At 44.3% G+C, this 5491-nt stretch overlaps 1 pseudogene; it reads left to right on the forward strand.

The window, feature by feature from the left end:
- Window positions 1–3207: 3207 nt before the first annotated feature.
- On the forward strand, window positions 3208–5010 carry LOC126927297 (small subunit ribosomal RNA; annotated as a pseudogene).
- The last annotated feature ends 481 nt before the right edge of the window (window positions 5011–5491 follow it).

Here is a 5491-nt window from a genome sequence, read left to right on the forward strand (position 1 = left end):
GTTTTACGTCGGGATTAAGCGTTTATTTGGTCGGTGGAACGTTTTCTAGAAACGGAACTATGCGACGGGACGTTGGGACTTTGAAGAAGTTCGGCCGGTGCGAAAAGACCGAAAAGGTTTTTTTCGAGTTATCTCGCTTAAAAGTGTTACAAGGTAGGAATATATTTGCATAAATGGACGTATCTCGACGTTTTACGTCGGGATTAAGCGTTTATTTGGTCGCTGGAACGTTTTCTAGAAACGGAACTATGCGACGGGACGTTGGGACTTTGAAGAAGTTCGGCCGGTGCGAAAAGACCGAAAAGGTTTTTTCGAGTTATCTCGCTTAAAAGTGTTACAAGGTAGGAATATTTTTGCATAAATCGACGTATCTCGACGTTTTACGTCGGGATTAAGCGTTTATGTCGTCCCCAAGACCTTCTACAAAGTTTCGATTTTTTCGTTGGGACTTTGAAAAATTTCCGTATCGAACACGTTTTTTCGAGTTATCTCGCTTAAAAGTGTTACAAGGTAGGAATATTTTTGCACAAATGGACGTATCTCGACGTTTTACGTCGGGATTAAGCGTTTATTTGGTCGGTGGAACGTTTTCTAGAAACGGAACTATGCGACGGGACGTTGGGACTTTGAAGAAGTTCGGCCGGTGCGAAAAGACCGAAAAGGTTTTTTTTCGAGTTATCTCGCTTAAAAGTGTTACAAGGTAGGAATATTTTTGCACAAATGGACGTATCTCGACGTTTTACGTCGGGATTAAGCGTTTATTTGGTCGGTGGAACGTTTTCTAGAAACGGAACTATGCGACGGGACGTTGGGACTTTGAAGAAGTTCGGCCGGTGCGAAAGGACCGAAAAGGTTTTTTCGAGTTATCTCGCTTAAAAGTGTTACAAGGTAGGAATATTTTTGCATAAATGGACGTATCTCGACGTTTTACGTCGGGATTAAGCGTTTATTTGGTCGCTGGAACGTTTTCTAGAAACGGAACTATGCGACGGGACGTTGGGACTTTGAAGAAGTTCGGCCGGTGCGAAAAGACCGAAAAGGTTTTTTCGAGTTATCTCGCTTAAAAGTGTTACAAGGTAGGAATATTTTTGCATAAATCGACGTATCTCGACGTTTTACGTCGGGATTAAGCGTTTATGTCGTCCCCAAGACCTTCTACAAAGTTTCGATTTTTTCGTTGGGACTTTGAAAAATTTCCGTATCGAACACGTTTTTTCGAGTTATCTCGCTTAAAAGTGTTACAAGGTAGGAATATTTTTGCACAAATGGACGTATCTCGACGTTTTACGTCGGGATTAAGCGTTTATTTGGTCGCTGGAACGTTTTCTAGAAACGGAACTATGCGACGGGACGTTGGGACTTTGAAGAAGTTCGGCCGGTGCGAAAGGACCGAAAAGGTTTTTTCGAGTTATCTCGCTTAAAAGTGTTACAAGGTAGGAATATTTTTGCATAAATGGACGTATCTCGACGTTTTACGTCGGGATTAAGCGTTTATTTGGTCGCTGGAACGTTTTCTAGAAACGGAACTATGCGACGGGACGTTGGGACTTTGAAGAAGTTCGGCCGGTGCGAAAAGACCGAAAAGGTTTTTTTCGAGTTATCTCGCTTAAAAGTGTTACAAGGTAGGAATATTTTTGCATAAATCGACGTATCTCGACGTTTTACGTCGGGATTAAGCGTTTATGTCGTCCCCAAGACCTTCTACAAAGTTTCGATTTTTTCGTTGGGACTTTGAAAAATTTCCGTATCGAACACGTTTTTTCGAGTTATCTCGCTTAAAAGTGTTACAAGGTAGGAATATTTTTGCACAAATGGACGTATCTCGACGTTTTACGTCGGGATTAAGCGTTTATTTGGTCGCTGGAACGTTTTCTAGAAACGGAACTATGCGACGGGACGTTGGGACTTTGAAGAAGTTCGGCCGGTGCGAAAAGTCCGAAATGGTTATTTCGAGTTATTTCGTTAAAAAGCGTTATAAGGTATAATTTTTTTGACAGGGATCGTTATATCTCTATTAAATACAATCGGATTAAACATTTTTGTCGAATTTTTTGAAAAATTAGCTTCCGTCGGACTGATACGACTGGGATATTTTTGCAATTTTTTCGTTAATTAATGTTACAAGGTTTATATCTTTTTACATATTTCGTGTTATTTTAACGTGTTTTAATCGATTATAAAGTTATTTTTCGTCCATAGTCGATAAAACTGTATGTTTACTGATGCAATTTTTCGGTGAAAAAAAAAATTAATTTTTTGGTAAAAATGCATTTATAATATGTTAATAATGCTTGTGGTAAAATATTTCGATGGTTGGATATCGCCTTTATATAGTAGTTATTGAACGTGCGAGCGACTAAGTTCCAGCGTCCCTTCCGAACGGTACGTTGCTACGGAGGTTTTGCACCATAAGCGCGCGGCCGCTAGCCCGACCGGCGCCGGCCTTCCGGCCGGCCCCTTGGTATCTATAAGAGAAGCGTCGAGCCGGACGGTTCGGTCGGAACAGCGCTGGGCGCGTGGCTATTCTACGGCCTCGGTTGAGAATTCAGTCACCGCTCCTCGAGTCTTAGTGTATTTTACGCTATTTCTCGACTGTTCCTCCGTTCTCGTACTGGTTTTTTCTCTACACTGCTGCGCCGCGGGTCGAAGTCTAGGACGTAATGACCGTTAACGTGGCAAGCTTCCCCTTAGTCGGGAAGCTGGTGACCTGTGTGCACGTATTTGACAAAAGTTGGATGCGTGTGTGCTTGTACTTACGGAGTAGCCATTCTTGCAGAGACCATCGGTTGTAAGCTATTTGTAGCTGCACGATGGTCCTTTTGGCGTTCTGTAGAGTGCGTTATCTTCTGGTAACGCGTCTCTACAGAGGTGTTGAAGCTTATAAAAGAATATTCTTACGGTATGTCCAGCATGCGTATACGTGCTTTACCGCTAAGTTATATTCTACGAGAGAAGTTGGAGGAGAAAAGTTACAAACAGAAATAATTCTGTGAAGTATGAATCTTTGTATCGATATATGATGGTGAGAGAGGAGGAGAATTAAAGTGGCTGAGTGACGTTGTTACTGAACCATGGAACGTTGCTCTCTAAGTCATATTACATATATATATAAAATGAAAAGTCTCGTCGTACGGTGCTTACGTCCCACCTACGACACAGAGAGAACTTTTAAACGAAAATGCTGGTTTTTGGGAATATATTATAAGATCCCTGGTTGATCCTGCCAGTAGTCATATGCTTGTCTCAAAGATTAAGCCATGCATGTCTCAGTACATGCCGCATTAAGGTGAAACCGCGAATGGCTCATTAAATCAGTTATGGTTTCTTAGATCATACCTACATTTACTTGGATAACTGTGGTAATTCTAGAGCTAATACATGCAAACAGATTCCGACCAGAGATGGTAGGAATGCTTTTATTAGATCAAAACCAATCGGTGGCGGATGGCTCGTCTGTCCGTCCATCGTTTGTTTTGGTGACTCTGAATAACTTTGTGCTGATCGCATGGTCATCTAGCACCGGCGACGCATCTTTCAAATGTCTGCCTTATCAACTGTCGATGGTAGGTTCTGCGCCTACCATGGTTGTAACGGGTAACGGGGAATCAGGGTTCGATTCCGGAGAGGGAGCCTGAGAAACAGCTACCACATCCAAGGAAGGCAGCAGGCGCGCAAATTACCCACTCCCGGCACGGGGAGGTAGTGACGAAAAATAACGATACGGGACTCATCCGAGGCCCCGTAATCGGAATGAGTACACTTTAAATCCTTTAACGAGGACCAATTGGAGGGCAAGTCTGGTGCCAGCAGCCGCGGTAATTCCAGCTCCAATAGCGTATATTAAAGTTGTTGCGGTTAAAAAGCTCGTAGTTGAATCTGTGTGTCACAGTGTCGGTTCACCGCTCGCGGTGTTTAACTGGCATTATGTGGTACGTCCTATCGGTGGGCTTAGCTCCTCGCGGGCGGTCCAACTAATATCCCATCGCGGTGCTCTTCACTGAGTGTCGAGGTGGGCCGATACGTTTACTTTGAACAAATTAGAGTGCTTAAAGCAGGCTACCTTCGCCTGAATACTGTGTGCATGGAATAATGGAATAGGACCTCGGTTCTATTTTGTTGGTTTTCGGAGCCCCGAGGTAATGATTAATAGGGACAGATGGGGGCATTCGTATTGCGACGTTAGAGGTGAAATTCTTGGATCGTCGCAAGACGGACAGAAGCGAAAGCATTTGCCAAAAATGTTTTCATTAATCAAGAACGAAAGTTAGAGGTTCGAAGGCGATCAGATACCGCCCTAGTTCTAACCATAAACGATGCCAGCCAGCGATCCGCCGAAGTTCCTCCGATGACTCGGCGGGCAGCTTCCGGGAAACCAAAGCTTTTGGGTTCCGGGGGAAGTATGGTTGCAAAGCTGAAACTTAAAGGAATTGACGGAAGGGCACCACCAGGAGTGGAGCCTGCGGCTTAATTTGACTCAACACGGGAAACCTCACCAGGCCCGGACACCGGAAGGATTGACAGATTGATAGCTCTTTCTTGATTCGGTGGGTGGTGGTGCATGGCCGTTCTTAGTTGGTGGAGCGATTTGTCTGGTTAATTCCGATAACGAACGAGACTCTAGCCTGCTAAATAGACGTAACTTATGGTATCTCGAAGGCCCCCGGCTTCGGTCGGTGGGTTTTTACTACCAACGTACAAACAAATCTTCTTAGAGGAACAGGCGGCTTCTAGCCGCACGAGATTGAGCAATAACAGGTCTGTGATGCCCTTAGATGTTCTGGGCCGCACGCGCGCTACACTGAAGGAATCAGCGTGTTTTCCCTGGCCGAAAGGCCCGGGTAACCCGCTGAACCTCCTTCGTGCTAGGGATTGGGGCTTGCAATTATTCCCCATGAACGAGGAATTCCCAGTAAGCGCGAGTCATAAGCTCGCGTTGATTACGTCCCTGCCCTTTGTACACACCGCCCGTCGCTACTTCGCTAAAAATCGAAACTTTGTAGAAGGTCTTGGGGACGACATAAACGCTTAATCCCGACGTCAAACGTCGAGATACGTCGATTTATGCAAAAATATTCCTACCTTGTAACACTTTTAAGCGAGATAACTCGAAAAAACCTTTTCGGTCTTTTCGCACCGGCCGAACTTCTTCAAAGTCCCAACGTCCCGTCGCATAGTTCCGTTTCTAGAAAACGTTCCAGCGACCAAATAAACGCTTAATCCCGACGTAAAACGTCGAGATACGTCCATTTATGCAAATATATTCCTACCTTGTAACACTTTTAAGCGAGATAACTCGAAAAAACCTTTTCGGTCTTTTCGCACCGGCCGAACTTCTTCAAAGTCCCAACGTCCCGTCGCATAGTTCCGTTTCTAGAAAACGTTCCACCGACCAAATAAACGCTTAATCCCGACGTAAAACGTCGAGATACGTCCATTTATGCAAAAATATTCCTACCTTGTAACACTTTTAAGCGAGATAACTCGAAAAAAC

Source organism: Bombus affinis, unplaced genomic scaffold (genome assembly GCF_024516045.1).
Source record: "Bombus affinis isolate iyBomAffi1 unplaced genomic scaffold, iyBomAffi1.2 ctg00000082.1, whole genome shotgun sequence".
Taxonomy (NCBI): Eukaryota; Metazoa; Arthropoda; class Insecta; order Hymenoptera; family Apidae; genus Bombus; species Bombus affinis.